Here is a 19,078-nt window from a genome sequence, read left to right on the forward strand (position 1 = left end):
TTGGTTCAAGGCTTCCTCTATACTTGGCTGCACCTTTATTGCCTCTACCTTTATTCTAACTATATTTTTCTTGGCTGTACATTTGTTTCCTTTATTCTTGTTTTGGCTATTTTTCTATTGATCCACGAACAGAGCATGTGAAGCCACTTACCCTCGTGCCTATCCTTGCTATTCTCTGCTCTCTCTCCCTACTTCTACTCCTCTTGCAGGCCGCCTCACATCCTCTGTGCATGTACATCTGCCCCTGTGAAACCCTGGCCACTGCTGACACCACATTGAGGCCCCTGACCCTCTCTCCTCCTCCCCTGTGCCCAGTCCCCTCTTCCCCTTGGCTCCGCCCCCTACCCTTGCCCAAAAGATCAGCCCTGACTGGGCCCTAAGGCTTCCAGGCCATGGGAATTACAGCCTCACCTCAGCTCTGCACGACCCGCCAACCCTAGAGCTTGCTCAGGGGATCGAATCTCCCCTCAGCCCCACCTCTAGAGGAGACTCTCCTCCAAGCCTCTCCACTCCACATATCAAGAACGTGCACAGTGACCCAGTTAGAGAGAGAGACAGAGAGAGAGACTGAGAGACTGAGAGAGATTGTTGGGGAAAACTTCCTCTCAAGGACTCAGAACATAGCACACTTTGGGATGACTCAGCACACAGCATACTTCAAAAAACAGCACAAAGCACACTAAGTAACAGACTCAGCACAATTTGTCCTTTGAAGGACTTAGCATATAGTAGCCTTTGGGATGACTCAGCAAACAACACACTTTGAAGGAGGGAGTCCATAGCACGCCCTGTATAGGACTCAGTGCATGGCATGCTTTGAAAAACTCAGCACATAGCACTCTTTCCCAGGACTCAGCATATAGCACCCTGTGTTAACACTATTTAAATACTTATACTTCAGCAGAAAAGCAACATGTTTAACAACTGTTAAAAATAAAGTAATAAATCAGAATATATTACTATACTAATCATTGAATGGCTTTTTAGTGGCAGTCAAACATGTAAGAAATGAGGTAATATGCCATTTGTTTGCACTTAATAAGTGAGAAAGAATTTTCTAGGTCTTTTAAAACATATCATAAGTTTAATGAAGAAACTATTCTGTCATGTCATATGATAATCAGATAAAGATGATATTAGAGCAAAGAACAGATTGTACTAAGTTTTGGGATGTCAATGTATGTACTTATTTTGGTTTTGGAAAATTGTGAGGATTTCAAATTGGGGTATTGTTCTTGCTAGGCTGGCATTATGTCAGTGGTTAATTTTAGGATAAGGGTTCCCTTTCCACAAAAACATGCACCTGATCTGTCCTTTTAAGTTTCCCATCATCAATTGCATCAGAGTTGCACACCAACTTGTCTAGCTTCCTGGATCCTGCAGTCCTTCCAATGTTAGTCTCTAGATAGTGCAGGATGGTGGAAATGATCTAATGCACCCAGCTATAGATTGAGAAGGAACTCCCCTAAAATTTGGCCTGGTTTCTGTTCTCAAGCCTCCTAAGTAGTTAAAAGTACAGATTGGAGCCCCTGGTGCCAAACAGTAACAGTATTTTTAAAGCAATTAGACATTTATATGACACGTTTGTGATTACCTCAGGAAAGGAATAAAAGAGCAATGAAGCATAGAGGACAAACAGAATTTTAGCTAGCTACTCAGAGGGTGAATCAGTTTAGCTAGCTACTCTGGAGGCCGAGATCTGAAAACCACTTTTCAAAGCCAGTACAATCATGAAAAAACATGTGATTATCTCCAAAAAACCAGAAGTGCATCAGTGGCTCAAGTGGTAGACCACTACTTTGGGCACAGATGCTTAGAGCAGGAATGATGAATGCATGCATGAGCACATGAACATGCACGTGTGTGTACAGGCACGTGTGTGCACACACACACACAAATGAGTATTTCAATGCAGAGTTCTTTATTTTTTTTTTACCTTGCTGTACTTTATTTCCCTGTATTAGTTCACAAATTAACAAAATCAGCTAAGCACCTATTTACATACAACTCATCATGTTTCTCTAAAGTCTACTCCCTTTTGGGCAGCCTGCTCTTATTTGACCCAAAAGTAAATTATTCAAGAGATCAATTCATCTCCCTCATCTCTGTAATGTTAGATGATTGTTTAAGTTCTTCCTAGCAATATAATTTTGTGAAATCCTACATCAAGCAACATATTTCTTTCATGAAATGGGAAGCCTCTGGAAAAAAATAAACTATAGGTTTTACTCCTCCTGGCAAGCATCTGGAAATTTATTATCTTCATATAATCAATGATATGTCTGTGTATGCCAAAAATGGCTGTGAAAATAAAAAGACCCTTCTAAGCACATAGAATTCGTATACCATTAATAGGTATGAAGGTTTTTTTTTATTATTCTGAAAATACCATACAGAAGAGTTTCAATTACATGGGCAAATAATGAGTACATTTCTTATCAAGCATTGTTGCCTGCTCTTTTGTTTCCACTTCCTATCACTTTCCATCTCATCCCTCCTGCCCCTCCCCCCATTATGCCCCTCCTTGCGAAAATTTTAAAGTTCATTTTTCGACAAAACATCTTGTATATCTCATTGTTACAATGGGTCCAACTCTATCCTTTTTTAAAAGATTTTTTTTTTCTTTCCCTTCCACAAACTATACCAACATAAAATACAGTGAAAACAGGAGCTATATTGTGGGGAAGGGACATACAAAGCAACAAAAATTCATCTTATAAATAGGTTAGAAACAATCGCATGAAAGAAAAAATATTTGAATGCTTATCTTGGGGTACATTTCACCTAACATCAACGAATCTGACCTTTTCTGCTTGTCTCAGACATATCCTATTTATTACCAATAAGGGAAACCATGGGGCCTATGTGTACTTGGACCTGGCGTAATTCACTTAATATAATTTTTTCCAAGACTTTCATTTTCCTAACAATGGGGCAATGTCATTATTTCTGATGGAGGCAAAAATTCCATTGTGTATATATACCACAATTTATTGATCCATTCATCTACTGAGGGGCATGTGGGTTGGTTCCAAGCTTAGCTATGGTAAATAATGTTGCCATAAACATAGTTGTGCTGGGAGCTTTAGTGTGGTCTTCTTTGTGATCATTTGAGTAAATGCCCAAAAGTGTGATTCCTGGGTCATAGGGGAGCTCCATATGAAATCTTTTGAGGAACCTCCATACCCCTTTCCAAAGTGGTTGAACAAGTTTACACTACCACCAACAATGCAGTAGGGTTCCCCTATCCACATCTCCTCCTGCATGTTGTTATTAGAGTTCTTGATTATAGCCATTCTAACTGGGGTGAGGTGGTATCTCAATGTTGTTTTGATTTGCATTTTTTATAGCTAGGGAAGTTTAGCATTTCTTCATGTGTTTATTGTCCATCTTTCCTTCCTCTTCAGAGTAGTTTCTCTTTAAGCCTTTAGCCCACTTATTTATTGGGCTGTTGATTCTTTTAGGATTTGTTTTTGGGGGATTTAATTTTTTGGAGTTCCAGATATATTTTAGATATGAGACCCTTGTCCATTGTATGGCTAGTGAAGATCTTCTCCCAATTTGTGGACATTCTATGGATCTTGCTAGCTATGTCCTTTGCCATATAGAAGCTCTGCAATTTCATGCAGTTCCATTTGTCAACCTTTCTATAATTTGTTGTGTTTCTGGGTCTCTATTAAGCAATTTTCAGCCTGTACCAAGGAGATCTAGGGTTTCTCCTATTCCATCCTGTAATGTTTTCAGAGTGTCTTTATATTGTGAGGTCTTTGATCCACTGGGAGTTGATTCTGCTACAGGGTGATATATAAGGATCTAGATTTATTTTTCTACAAGTAGTTAACCAATTTTGAGAGCACCATTTACTGAAGAGGCTGTCTTTCTTCCATTCTATTTTTTTCAGCTCCCTTATCAAAGATTAGGTGGCTGTAGGTCTTTAGGTTCATTTCAATTCTATTCCATTTGTCCTGAGGTCTGTTCTTGTGCCAGTACCAAGCTGTTTTGCTTACTATGGCTTTGTAGAAGAGTTTGAAATTTGGTACTGATTTTCCTCCAACACTGTTCTTTCTGTTAACGATCGTTTTTGCTATTCACGGTCTTTTATTGTTCCATATGAATTTTTGGATTGCCTTTCCTATGTCCTTGAAGAATGAGGTTGGAATATTGATAGGTATCACATTCAATTTGTAGATAGCATTGGGAAGTATTGCCATTATCACGATTTGATCTTTCCAATCTAGGAACATGGGAGTTTTTCCACTTTCTAAGTTTGTTTTGATATCCTTTTAAAGGTATTTAAAGTTTTCATCATAGAGGTCCTTCACTACTTTGATTAAGTTAATTCGTAGGTATTTTATTTTTTGTGGGGCTATTACGAATGGAGTGCTTTCCTAATTTCAGCCACACTTTTCTCATTGTAGGCATTCAGAAAAACCATTGGTTTTTGAGGGTTAATTTCATACCCTTCTAGTTTGCCCAAGTTTTGAGTAACCTTGAGTAACTTGGAAGTGGATTCTTTAAATACAAGATCATGTCATCTGCAAAGAGGGAAAGTTATACTTCTTCATTCCCTATTGGGTTCCTCTTTATGTTTGAATTGAAGAGCAGTAGAGAGTGGGCCTCCTTGTCTCGTTCCAGAGTTTAGAGGGAATAGCTTTAGATTTTCACCATTGAGTATAATGCTTTCTGTAGTTTTGTCATGCACAACCTTTATTGTATTGAGGAATGTTCCATAGATTCCTAATTTTTCCAGGACCTTCACCATAAAAGGGTGTTGGATCTTGTCAAAGGCTTTTTCTGCAACTATTGAGATAACCATGTGGTTCTTATCTTTGCTCTTGTTGATGTGATGAATTATGTTAATTGATTTGTGTATGTTGAAGCAGCTTTGCATCCCTGAAATGAATCCTGTTTTCTCATGTTGTATGATTTTTTGCATGAATTGTTGAAGTTGATTAGCCAAAATTTTGGTGAGAGGCTTTGCATCAATGTTCATCAAAGAAATGGGTCTATAGTTCTCTTTCTTTGATGAGGGTTTGGGGATTTGGGTTATGATGGCTTCATAGAAAGAGTTCGGTAGTGAACTTTCTCTTTCAATTTCATTGATGATTTGGAGGAGTATTGGTGTGAGTTCTGCTCTGAAGGCCTTGTAGAATTCTGCTGTAGAACCATCTATTCCTGGGTTTTTCTTAGATGGGAGTTATCTTATTGCTCTTTCTATTTCAATGCTTGATATGTGCCTGTTACGATGGTTTAACTCATCTTAGTTTCAGCATGTCAATATTTGCCAAGAAAATGTCCATTTCTGCCAAGTTCTCAAACATATTTGCATAAAGTTTTGAGCACCATTCCTTTATAATGTTCTGAATCTTGGTTGTTTTTGTAGTGATGTTTCCATTCTCATCTCTGACTTTATTAATTTGGGTGTGTTCTCTTCTTTTTCTTTTTTAAGGGTCTGTCAATTTTGTTAATTATTTTGAAGAACCTTCTGATTTTGTTGATTCTTCATATGTGTTTTTTTTTTGGATTCTAATTCATTTAATTCTGATTGATTTTTAATTCTTTCTTTCCATCAACTTGATTGGGGTTTATCTTGATTCACTTTTTCAAGGAGTGTCAGAACTCATTAAATTTTTGATTCCAGGTTTCTCCAATTTGTTAATATAGGAACTCAGAGCTATATACTTGCCTCTGAATCGTGCCTTTTCTGTGTCCCAGAGGAGCAGAAAATCTCTGTGCTAGTTTTTCTTGAATAATATGAACATTTGAACTTCGATTCTAAGCTCTTCCATGACCCACTGGTGTTTGAACAGTGTGTTTTTCAGCCTCCATCTTTTACTGGACTTTCTTTGGTGGCTTTTTGTGTTGAGTTCTAATTTTATTCCCTTTTGGTCTGATAGAATGCAAGATATGAATTCAATGTTTCTGAATTTTGACAAGTTTGATTTGGAAAATGTTCCATGTGCTGCTGAGTAAAAAGTGTACTCTTATGCTGCTGGATGAATATTTGCTAGATGTCTGCTAAATCAGTTGATGTATGCACTTGTTTACATCTGCGGTTTCTCTGTTGAGTTTTTGCCGAGTATCACAGATCTATTTAGTGGGAATAGTGGCTTGTTAAAGTCCCCAACAATTAATGTCGTTGGATCTATGTGAAATTTATAGTAGTATTTCTTGTATAAATTTGGGTGCACTATTGTTTGGCAAATATTTAGAATTTTAATATCCTCCTGAAAGAGATATCCCTTAATTAGTATGTAGTAACCTTCTTTATCTCTTCTCAATAATGTTAATTTGAAGTCTATTTTATCTGATATTAGGATTGCAACTCCTGCCTGTTTTTGGGGGCCGTTTGCTTGGTAGATTTTGTTCAAGCCTTTCACTTTCAAAATGTGTTTGATTTTTATGGGCAAGTTGTGATTCCTGAAGGTAGAAGATAGAAGAATCTTGCATTTTAAACCAACTAGACAGTCCATGTCACTTAATTGGAGAGTTACATCCCCTAATATTGAGAGAGAGGACTGAGAGGTATTTGGGTGCTCCTGCCATTTTATCCACCTTCTTGGGTACTGCGCCTACTGGATTCTTTCTCTGGTTCTTGGATTCTGTTTGTATGTGGTTTCTTGGCCTTTATTGTGGTCTTGTTGGTTTTCTATGTTTAGGACATCTTTTAGTATCTTTTGTAGAGATGATTTGGTGGAGATATATTGTTTGTTTTTCTTTGCTATGGAAGATTTTTATTAGACCTTCAATTATGATTGAAAGTTTAGCTGGGTACACTATTCTTGGTTGATAGTTGTTTGTCTTTAGAGCATGGCATACACCATTCCAGGCTCTTCTTGCTTTAATTGTCTCTTTTGAGAAATCTGAGGTGATTCTAATTGGTTTTCCTTTATAGGTGACTGATCTTTTCTCTTTGACAGCGTTAAGGATCTTTTCCTTGGTCTGAATTGATCCTGTGTGGCTTATAATTAATTGGACGATGGGAAGTCTTGTTCTTGTCTGGTCTATTTAGAGTTTTAAAAGCTTCTTGTATCTGAATATGCCTATCTTTTTGCGTGTTGGGAAGTTCTCTGCTGGGATCCTGTTGAACAAATTTTCTGGACCATTACCTTCTGTCTCTATATGCTCCTCTATACCCATTTCCCTCAGATAAGTCCTTCTGATGGTGTCTTCCAAGTGTTGAATAGATCTATCATATTTCTTGAATTTGTCTTGGATAGTTGTATGTTCTTTCTCTATAATACCTAGGCTGTCTTCAATGCTGGAGATTCAATCTTCTGCATAGTCTAACCTAATGTCAAGACTTTCTACTTTATTTTTCATTTCTTTTCCTTTTAATTGGTTGGCTGTTATGGCTTCAAATTCTTTGTTGGAGCTTTGTTTTAGATCTTGTATGAAATTCTTTACTTCCTTAATTTGGTGTTCAGTGTTTACTCTCAAATCACTTAGTTGATTGGTTATGGTTTCCTTGGACTCCCATTCCTTCTGTTGGGATCTATTCAACATTCCCTTTGTGGTCTCCCTGACTCCTTTCAGGTGACTGTTTATGGATTCCATGAATGGCTCTATTGATCTTTGTCTATGCTCATCCAGCTCTTGCAATTCTTGTATTACTCTTTGATTAGATTTCTCACGTTCATGTAACTTCTCTAGTTCTCTTTGACTGATCTCTGCCTGCTCACACAATTCCTTTATTTCTCTTTGAGTATTCTCAACCTGCTCACGCAATTCCAGTATCAATCTTTGAGTAGCTTTCTCAAGCCCATGAGCTTCCTGTTTAGATCTTTGGTTTGCCTCCTCTCTCTCCCTAACACGTTCACACTGAGTCCTTTGCAGGGTTTCAATCTTTTCATTCACCATGTTTACCAGTAGTGTTTGTAGAGCTTTTTGGGAACTCTCGTCTGGATTATTCATTATCTGTTCTGTCACCCGATTATCTTGAGTGGGAATTGAGATACCCGGACTTGCCATTTTCCTTGTGTTTTTCTTGCTTGTTCTGCCCATTTGGGATGAAAGTAATGCCAGTTTTGTGCTAGAACACCATTTTAAGGCAAGCATCAACCAAAGTCCTGTAATTGCATAGTCAAATGTTTGAAGATACAATCTAGTTCAACAGATACAGTCCATTCAAAATTAAACAACTATGTTTAAATGGGCTAAGAATACCAAAGAATAATTTGACAAACCAGAAATTATTATGTTTAGGGAGAAAGGTGGGGAAAACAGCGTTAGAGGAATGTGGAAAGGTAAAAGGAAAGTGAAATTAACCAAGTCCTAATCTCACAGAGGGAAATGGATTGGAAAGGATGATAGAAAAGAGAGAAGAAAAAATTTTTAAAAAGAGACAAGAAAAAATGGAAAGACAAATATTTAAATTTAAAAAGTGAAACTCTTAAAAGTAATGAAAATTTAAAGAAGTAAAATTGAGAGATGAACATGGATGAGAGGAGGGGAGGGATAGAAAGGAGACCTGAAAAACTAAAAAATAAAAATACTTCAAATAATTTATAGGTAAAAATAAATAATACTGTTATTAAGGAATTTAATCCTAAGAGGTTTTGAATTGAGTGATACGTTTTTGGATTAAGAATGTACACAATTGTGGATAAGGTCTTATAATCAATGACAGGTATATAGGAGGTGAACAGAACAACAAATAATTCATGCAAAAAGAACAAAAGATGAAAAAGTAAAACGAATGAGAAAGAAAGAACAAAAAAGACCAACAGGTCAGTAAACATTTTTTTTTTTATAAAGCACACACACACACACACACAGGTCAGTAAACATTTTTTTTAAAAAAGCACGCACACACACACACACACACACACACACACACACACACACACACACCTAAAATAAAAGTTATAAGAGGAAGAAAAAAAGATTAATGAAAACAATTTTTATCATTAAAAAGTAAAAATTTAAAAAGATACAAAAAAGACTTCTTTGATTTTGTTTTTGGGGGGTTGATGGGAAGATCCTGTATCTCCCTTGTGTCAGTAACCAGTCTCTTGGTGGAGTCTCTGGTTTGCTTGTGGTGTTTGGTTTTCTGTGGCTTGATTGGTTTCTTAAGTCAGTTTGTTTGGGCAGGCAGAAAAAATTCTGTTGGTTTACCCAGAAGTTTGTGATCGCCTCCCAGGCTAGTTCAGTGGGAGGGAGATCTGCTTTCAGTATCACAAAAGAGGGAGGTGGCTGTTTCCTCTAGTTTGGAGTTATTGTAATAAGGCTGGGTTCTGGGTAAAGTTGAGGCCTTTCAGCAAACAGTAGCTTTTCCCTGAGGGGCTAGCTTCTGAGACATTCACAAAGCCCAGCCTGGAGCCATTCTCAGGGTTTATTTTTACTGAGTTTCAATTGATTGTCAGGGCTGTTGTAGGGAGGGGCAGCCTCTGGCTCTGTTTACCCAGTGAAGAAAGCCACTCCTTTGTGGGATTAGCTTTCTCTGCCTTGTTGTTGTGACTTTCCCATGGGTGGAGTTGAGAATGGCAGGTCAGGGTAGGTACTTGTGACTAGCTAAATGACTCTTTTGTTTTCATCAAAGAACTGAGTTGGATCTAGCTACTTAGCCAGGCTTTTGTCTACATCAAAGGTGGATATCTCCAGTGTTTGGGTGAGGGGTGTCCTTCCCTCCTCTGCTCCCTTTGAGAAGGAGTGAGGATGTTAGTTTTGTACTCACGCTGGAGTGTGGGTTCCTGGGTAGCCTCTCGTCTGCTATCTGCAGGATGAAGATATCTGCTCCTTGTCAGTTCTTGCTCGTGTTGAGTAAAATCTGCTTGCCCGCTGCATCTGGCACATTTGTCCCAGACTCTCTGGGTTGTAGTTATGGCAGCTATGGATGGCACCACAGCCACCACAGCAACCTCAGCCATGGCTGCTGGAAAATGCTCAGATCTGTCTCCTTACCTGGATTTTTCCTCTCTGCCCAAACTCTCTGTAATGTGATGGCACACTTGGTGTGCCTAGGTCTGTTCATTGGAACACTAGAACTGCTTTCTTTGCAAGAGCTTGTTTAGCCACCAGATTCTCCTCCGCCATTTTCTCGAAATTTCTGAAGGTGTTTAAATATTACTGGAATTGTTTTGGAATAAATAATGTTCACCTTGACTATCTTGAGAAAGAAGAATTGGTTTCTCAGCACTATAGGTAAGAACTTGAGTGAAAGAAACAAAAGGAAAAATGAGGAACAACTCAACACATACATTCAAAAGAAACAAAACCCAAGAAAACACCAATTAATTCAGTACTCAAGAACCTGCAGGAAATGCAAAGATTTTTTTAAAAAATAGCTATGATAAGCTTATGAAAATCCTGACTACGAGGGAGTCTACTATTGTGAGGATAGTGGTTAAAGCTCAGACTGGACAGAAAGATCTGTACACAATGCCAGGCACTTGTTATTCTAAATTCCAGGAAGAATAACATAAAGTAGACTGAGCCCACGATCATACACAAGTAGGAAGGAAGATTCTATCTGAAAGTTAATCAGGATAATTTAGGGCTGGGGGCATGCCAAAGTGGTAAGAACAACCATTTAGGAGACACAAGACACTCAATTCAAATTCCAATCTTATGTGTATTAAAGAAAAAAAGCTATGACTTTAAATAATGGGAATAATTGCAAGATTTGAATATTTGAGTGGAGAAAAATCCATGAGAGAGGTAGAGTTTACCCATGTTGTAATACTTTCTACTTAAGTGATAATATTATGTGGTACTCCAGACATAACAGAGTTACCTTGCAAATGAGCATGGATGTGCATTTGTGTGAAGGAAATACTCTATTTACATAAGTGTAAATTAAATACTTTTTGGGGGTAGATTTTAGTTCTTGTACTAAGAGCCTGGGTGATATCTCTGAGTCTTTTCACTCAAGGCTATCACTCTACTACTATGAGTCACAGTTCCAATTCTGATTTTCTGTTGGTTGTTTGGAGATAAGAGGCTCATGGACTTTCCTGACCAGGATGGTTTCAAACCATGATCATCAGCTCTCAGCCTCCTGAGTAACCAGGATTCCAGGCCTGAGTCGTCCATGTTTTTAATAATTTAGTAAATTGTACAGTTACAGAAGTTATAATTTATCATTATAACCTTTATAATATATGTGTTTATATTTATATCAATGCATACATATAGAAATATTTTAACATATTTTGTATCTACAGTAGATTTATGAAATCATCCTTCATTATAAAATAATATGGAAACAAGTTTAATGAGGAGCAAAACAAAGGGAATTGTCACATGTTTCTTGTTGTTGAATGAAATATGAATTGTGAGAATCAGTTTGAGAAAACCATTTAACAAAATGGATAATGGCTATTAATTCCAATCCCTTTATTTGCCCATATTGTGCATCCTCACACATGAGTGTCAAAGTCAAACCACACTTTTTTGCCTTTGTATTTAAATCACATGTTATAATTTAGGGGATAGGTGAAGTAATCAAATAAAGATTAAAATGATACTAAGTGAGGCTATGAGTTAGAGCTGAAAATTATTTTAAATATGATAATAGCTAATTTAATCCCATATTTTTTACTTTTGCTCTATTGTCATATACCTCATTCCCACATTAGGAAAGTACATAGAAGGTTCTCACTAAATTATGTGGAAAATTATGAAAAATGTATTAAAAGAATATGGGCACATCGGGGCTGCGAAAGTGGCTCAGTGGTAGAGCTCTTGCCTTGCATGCCTGAGGCCATGGGTTTGATTTCTCAGCACCACATAAGCAAAAAGAAGAAAGCCAGAAGTGACGCTGTGGTAGATTGCTAGCCTTGAGCAAAAAAGCTGAGGGACAACACCAGAGGGGCCCAGAGTTCAGGCCCCTCGACCGGAAAGAAAACAATAACAACAACAAAAGAATATGGGCACAGTCTGGTTTTAGCTGATTGGTACCTGTCGGGGGTAGTGTGTTTTTGAGGACCTGAAAAACGTTGTGATGTAGATGAATGAAGGGATGTGCTAATTCTGGAAAATTGGCTAGATGATTGCTCCCAGAAAAAAAGTGATGAATTTTCCCAAAAGGTTAGAGTAAAATCACTCTCACAATCATGTTCACTACTGCACTATTCACCGTAGAGAATTTATGGAAACAGCCCAGATGCACTTTAGCAGAGGGATGGTTGGAGAAAGTGTTGCACATATACACAATTGGATTGCACCCATCCATTATAAAGACTGTTACAGCATTTGCAAAGAAATGGATAGAACTAAAATTATGTTAAATAAATGAAGTCACAGCCAGACACAAAAAGAACGCGTATTTAGAAGCCAGAATTTTATGCAAGTTAAAAAACAGTATTAATCAAAGCATGCTATTTGTAGAGGAGTATTTAACAGGTGTAATTTCTTATAAAATTGAACTTTTAATCCAACAAAATGAATACCAGGAGGCTACCACTTGGAAAATGTGAGGGAAAATCAAAGGGAAGAAATAAAGAGACTTATGGAAGTAGAGAGTGAAGCTATAATATTCAATGCAGATAGTATGAAACTAATAAAAACGAAAGTGGGTTGAGGTTTGGAAGGATGTGAGAAAGTTATGTAGAGATCCATTGTATTTATAAACTGATTCTTTGAATGGAAAACATTTCGTACACCTATTTAATAAAAATATAATTAAAAACAATGGAGACATCTGATCTTAAACCATGAGTCAATATTATACTTGCCTTCTCAGAAATTTTCTTTGCAGGTATTTTCCTCATAATGACAGAAAAGTGAACAACGCAATGTATATCAATTCATCACTTTGCATATCCTAAATAGACAATATAAAAATCACAGTAAAAATATTAGAATATATCACATGATAAAATAAAAGGTAGAAAGTATCAAACTCTGATTGTTTTTCCAAGTACTTTACCTTTGGTATCTAATTTAATCCTCACAATAATCCCATAAAGTGAAACTATTTCTATTTTTAATTCTAAGATGATGATATTTAAGTCTTCAGAGTTGGAATTACTAGGACAACATTCTACACACGGTAAGTGTTAGCCTGCGTTCCATTCCCACTATATGAACTAACCTCATTCTATTTTATAACTAAATACCAGCACTCAGTCTACTAATTCTAGGAAAATTCCCAAAATTATTGTGCACACTCTAATAATATTTCCTTTATCTTTGTTAGAAAATAGGTAACTAAGACGGACACCGGTGGCTCACGCCTATAATGCTAGCTACTCAGGAGGCTGAGATCTGAGGATTGTGGTTCAAAGCCAGTTTGGGCAGGACAGACTGTGAGACTCTTATCTCTAATAAACCACTAGTAAACTGGAAGTGGCACTGTGGTCCAAGTGGTAGAGCGCTCGCCTTGAGTGGAAGAGCGCAGGAACAGCACCCCAGCCCAGAGTTCAAGCCCCATGACCAACAACAACAAAAAAAGACAAAAAGTAACTGTAAGAAGAAAACTCCATGTTCATAATCAATTTATACCTCCCTAGTGAAAGGAACTGCTAAACTATAACATTCTTGATTTCTAGCTCAAAATAGTAGAAATCATATTTTATGCCTTCACTCAACACTGCACTGCCTGGGGACCCCATCTCTGGTTAACACAGTCTTACTGAAAGAATGACCTGCCCAATTCCTGATGGAAACAGACTGCAGGCCTTTTGGAGCAATCGTTTCCACATTGTAGCTCACCTAAATTTTTTACCATTTGAAGTATTTTGATTGCTTTTTATACCCACCATTTTGAGAGAAATGTACTACTTTAAAATGTTATTAAAGAAAGAATGATATAAAATCACATTTGACCCCAGATAAATATTTTACCTTTCATATACCCAAAAATGCAGTCTTACCTATCATTAATGTTAGGAACGAGAGGTTAAAAATCATTGACACCAAGACCTAATTATGAATTAAAGACTCTCCAACTTGTGAATACAATTGGTTTAAAAAGACATCAATACTACTGCATTTTTAAGTCCCTATGATAATGATAATGATTCGTTATGATCATCATAATGATAAACTATTAACACTTAAAAATAACTCATTTTCTTGGGAGTAGGACGAAAAGCACAAGGTTAATCCTAATTATTTTAAAAGACCTTTATTTAAAAGTTCACTCAAAACTATAAAGATTCTAAAACTAACTGAAATAGAGAGGAAATAATGTAACTGCATCATCTACATTCAATGGACTATTAATAAAAACAAAATTATACTAATAATTAGCTTACCCAATTCACTTAATTCTTTTATTCTATTCCATTTACATTCATAAAAACTGGGTTTTCATAAAATGAAGCATAAAAAAGCATATATACCCACTTACTTTTTCAGAGCTTCACAATATTTCAGAAATTTTAGCTCTACAGTCAATGAACTGAAATAATACTAAAATATTCAAAGGATTTTCAGAAATTGCAAGACTTGCTCTGAGATGTTATGTATATTGGAACAGATATTCAAAAAGCCTTATTTGTTAAAGTTGCCGTAGTTTCTCCCACAAAAAAGCCATTAGTAAAGATACCTGTGCATGTACAAAACACCTTCAAATGCATCCACAATATGGACATAACACTTGCTTTTTGTTTGTTCGTTTTTGAAAGGAATATCTAACAAGCATATCCACAATACTTATTTTCAATGAATAAGATGGTATATTCAAACATAATATGGGTTGGATTATCTCTTAGTGAGAATAGATATAATCTTGCAAAGAAAGTGATTTTCAACAGAAATCCGGAAAGAGTTTATCCAACTTGTGTTTCACAGGAATAATCAGAGAGTAATACCTGTTTGGTCAAGTCGGTCCAAATCACTCTATGAGTGTATCTTAAAAGTATAACCAATTTAAGAGGTCAAATACGTATTTTGTACTGACAATCATCTTATAGCAACAACTTATTAACTAATTATGTCTGTATCTTCTTACCTAACATACAATAAGAGCTGAAAGCTGTCTCTTTTTCTAACTTAATATTGTAAATGCTTTGATTATGATGTTATTATTAGACAAATAATATGTACAAAGGCTGGTTCCACTGAAATGACATGACAGAACACTGATAAATAAAAACATTGCAACACAGTTAGCTTTTTTCAGCCTCACCCTGTCCACATTGGCAAGCAACATTGCAACAGCACACGCACACATATACACATACACACATGTTCGCACATGTACACACACATATACACGCATGCTAAATTCAGGGTTTATTGTACCAAAAAGTCCACATAAAATATTAGTGATTAGGACAAATGATAATATGCCTTATTACAAAATAATACATAAACCATTACCACGCATGTTACATTTTACCTGCCTCTCCACATGTGACCACTTAATTTAGTTTTAATTAATTAATTACCTTATTAATTAATTTATTTGTTTGGTGCTACTACTAGGGCTTGAACTCAGGGCCTGGCTTTGTCCCAGAATTTATTTTTTGTTTCAGTTTTCTCAAGGCTAGCATTTTACTGCTTGTACCACAGCTCCATTTCTAGGTTTTGCTGGTTACATTCAAATCAGAATCTAATGGACTGTTTTTTCTTGGTCTGCTTTCAAACCACAATGCTCAGATTTCATCTTTCTGATTAACTACTACTAAAGACATAAGCCATCAGTGTGGCTTCTACTTTTTCCTATATAGTTATCTAATGCACATACTTAGATGGTAATTTTAAAATGAGAGTATAGAAGCAAGATGTACAGTGATGATACTGTCCTGTCAGAAATTCAAGTTAGTAATGTAAATTTATTCTTAAAACCATACACAAAAAATACCATGATATAGTGTAAGAGAACTCACTATTAAACATAGGAGCCTTAAGAGCTTTCTAATAGATCCATTATTTATTGGTACCCAACATTAGAAAAATGTATGCGGCATTGGTAAAATAGAAGTCCTTTGCATGACTACATACATTCCTTGTTTTTATAAGACACTTGCTTTCATCTAAAAAGTAGGCCTGTCTATTGTCTTCATGTGATTTTGATGATTGAAAGTGCTTAGTGAGAAGGTCAAAATGTATTAGTAGTCCTTCACTATCAATTCTCATTTTCTTCTTGGAGAATATAATAATCAAATCAATAGTTCAGAATCGGCAAGCAATACTTCAGAATCATGCTTCCAGTGCAAGTGGATCACCAGTAAGAAATCCTCAATACCAATTTCCACAAAGTTTTGTCACAGATACAATCTCCCTGCCTTCTCTAGCTGCTTTACTACCCTCTTATTCCTTCATTGTACAAGAAAAGTATGATTCAACTGATTTCAGTCAGATCTGTTACTAGAACTATCAAGGATTTATTTTACTGTCTGTAGTTTGGTAAAGTTATGTCTCTTTACGTAGGCTACTAAAAATGTATTTACTAACTTTAAGTAAATACATAAATTCGATTTCCATCTCTTTTAAAAATAAAATTTTGTTTGCTCTACAAATTGATCAGAGGCATGGATTATGTGGCTAGCAACGTCATTACACATTTTTCTCTTTCTTTCTCTCTCCCTTTCATGGTTCTCATATATAACACGATTGCTCCATAATTATCCTAATTTATTTTGCTTTTATATTTTTGGTTGTATCATTTCACTTTTTGCTCTGCCATTTCCCCAATCATTTATATGGAAGGCATTATTTCCTATTTTCTCATGCCTAGAATAAGCTGCACATGAAGACATCACTTGTCCTCATTTTCAGTGTGTACATTTGAATATGGAGGAATATCTTTCCTCTGCTCTCCATCAATTCCCTACTCTCCATTTAGAATAATTTCGAATAGTAAAATTGGAAAAAGAGAAAATAAATCATGGTGAATAAACAGTTGCAGAAAATTCACCAGATATTTCTGACCAGTTCAACCAATGTGAACTATTAGGGAAATACATGGACATCTCATTCCCACTGGCACTCAAAGTCTCTGGTTAGGCAATTCTTAGGAATATGGGGAACAGGATGAAAAAGTAAGGAATGTTATCACTTGCAAGAAAAAAACATTGGAGAAGCATCCAACCATATTTCTTCAATGGGCTGTCGAAAATATTCAGCTTACTACAGTGCGGAGACTTCTTTCTCAAAAGGCCACTTATGTGAATAGTAGGGATGATGATCAGTATATCCCTCTTCAAGAAGCCTACGGTGGACACTTAGACATTGTCAGTGAGTTGGTGTCTCAAGCGGCATATGCAATAACTGTAGATGACTGGACACCCCTGAACAGTGCATACACGTGGAATAATACCAGAGACGCTTCTTTCTTACCTCATCATGATACAGATACCAATGGCCAAACTAACGGACTTTTTAAAAAAAATTTTTTTGGTCTGGTCGTGGGGCCTGAACTCTGGGCCTGGACGCTGTCCCTCTTCTCTTTAGCTAAAGGCTAGCACTCTACCACTTGATCCACAGCACCACTTCCCGCTTTTTTTTCTGCTTATGTGGTGCTGAAGAATCGAACCTTGGGCCTCATGTATGCAAGGCCAGCGCTCTACCACTGAGCCACTTTCCCAGCCCAAATATTTTTGTTTGTTTGATTTTTGTTGTTGTTGTGGTTTTTTTTTTTTTTTTTTTGGTCGGTCATGGGGCTTGAGCTCTGGGCTTGGGTGCTGTCCCTGTGCTCTTCAGCTCAAGGAGAGTGTTCTACCGCTTGAGCCACAGTAACACTTCCCCAAACTAAAGGACTCTTGACACCCTTATATCTTGCTGTTGAGAATTGAGATAGCAAAGATACGCTGGATCGCCTTCTGTTGAACCATTATATAAATCCAGGCCTGAAGAACAACATAGAAGAAACTCTTTTTGACATTGCCAAAAGCATAAGTATGTATCACTACCTCTAAGAAGTTGTAAAAGGCTGTACAAATTGTTCACTGAAGTCCTAATGGTCGGGTTAAGTTTCTTAAATTTCAAAAATGCAAGTTCATCTTTTGTGTCCGTACAAAATATTTTCACAATCCAAATAAGAACAATATCTTTTTTTTTTGGTCGGTCATGGGGCTTGAACTCTGGGCCTGGAGCTATCCCTGTGATCTTCAGCTCAAGGTGAGCCCTCTACCACTTGAGACACAGCTCCACTTCCAGTTTTCTAGTGGTTTATTTGAGATAAGAGTACCACAGACTTTCCTTCCCAGGCTGGCTTTGAACCATGATCCTCAGATCTCAGTCTCCTGTTTAGCTAGGATTATAGGCATGAACCACCAGTGCCTGGCAGCACCAATATTTTACTGTAAAAATTCATGGATTCTGCGGAATTCTTCCAAGTGAATTGCCTGCCTTGGATGGAAAAATGTATTCAATAGATTTTGTAAACATGTATAATAATTTCTTCAGAGTTTGTGATTTTTTAATAAGAAATAATTTTAATATACCTGTTGAAATGAGTAGTAAAGAAACTAAAATATTTCTGGTGCTTCTCTGAAAAAGTATATTTTAAAATATTCTATATTCTATGTTTGTATAATGTTCATAATTTATTTTCTCCTAGATATGCATTGAATTCTATATTATTTTATAATATATACGTTCATTAATGTGTCCTTTCCGATTGTATTCGATATAGAAACAGTTTGATTCCTTTTTTTCTAGGTCTTAATATTATTTTTCTTTGGGATAAAATGACAATGTTGTCTAATTTGAAAAGTTTTGTAAAGTTTATGCTATGTAAACGCCTTTCTGAGGTGATTTAATACACTGATGTCAAACTAAATTTAATTATATGAATTACGTGTATTGTTACACTTTTAATTTTGTAATCAACTTTTTAATCACTTTTTTCATTTCTTGCATCTGAAGAATGAAAAATATGGAATATTTCTCAAATTTTCTTATTATCCTTGTGCAAGTGCCATGTTAATCTCTGTATTGTAATTTGAGTATACGTGCTGCTGAAGCATGTAGTATCCTCTAAATTTAATAGTTAATGCTGCAATCTTTATACAGGCTTATATCTATGGGTGCCTACTTGTAAGAAGGAAACCTTATTGTTCCTAACAATGCTATCGATCTTATTTCCCTAAAATTCTGTGAATATTGGGAAAAATTATATTGATCAGTCGATTGCTCACATTTGCAAACTTTTTTTGCCAATGAATATCTTAAGTCTTTTTAT

General features: G+C 36.3%; 1 pseudogene; it reads right to left on the minus strand.

The window, feature by feature from the left end:
* Positions 1-18,766: 18,766 nt before the first annotated feature.
* On the minus strand, positions 18,767-18,863 carry LOC138831446 (U6 spliceosomal RNA; annotated as a pseudogene).
* Positions 18,864-19,078: the final 215 nt, after the last annotated feature.

This window comes from Dipodomys merriami, unplaced genomic scaffold (assembly GCF_024711535.1).
Source record: "Dipodomys merriami isolate MVZ:Mamm:240054 unplaced genomic scaffold, mDipMer1.0.p SCAF_196, whole genome shotgun sequence".
In the NCBI taxonomy this organism is placed as follows: Eukaryota; Metazoa; Chordata; class Mammalia; order Rodentia; family Heteromyidae; genus Dipodomys; species Dipodomys merriami.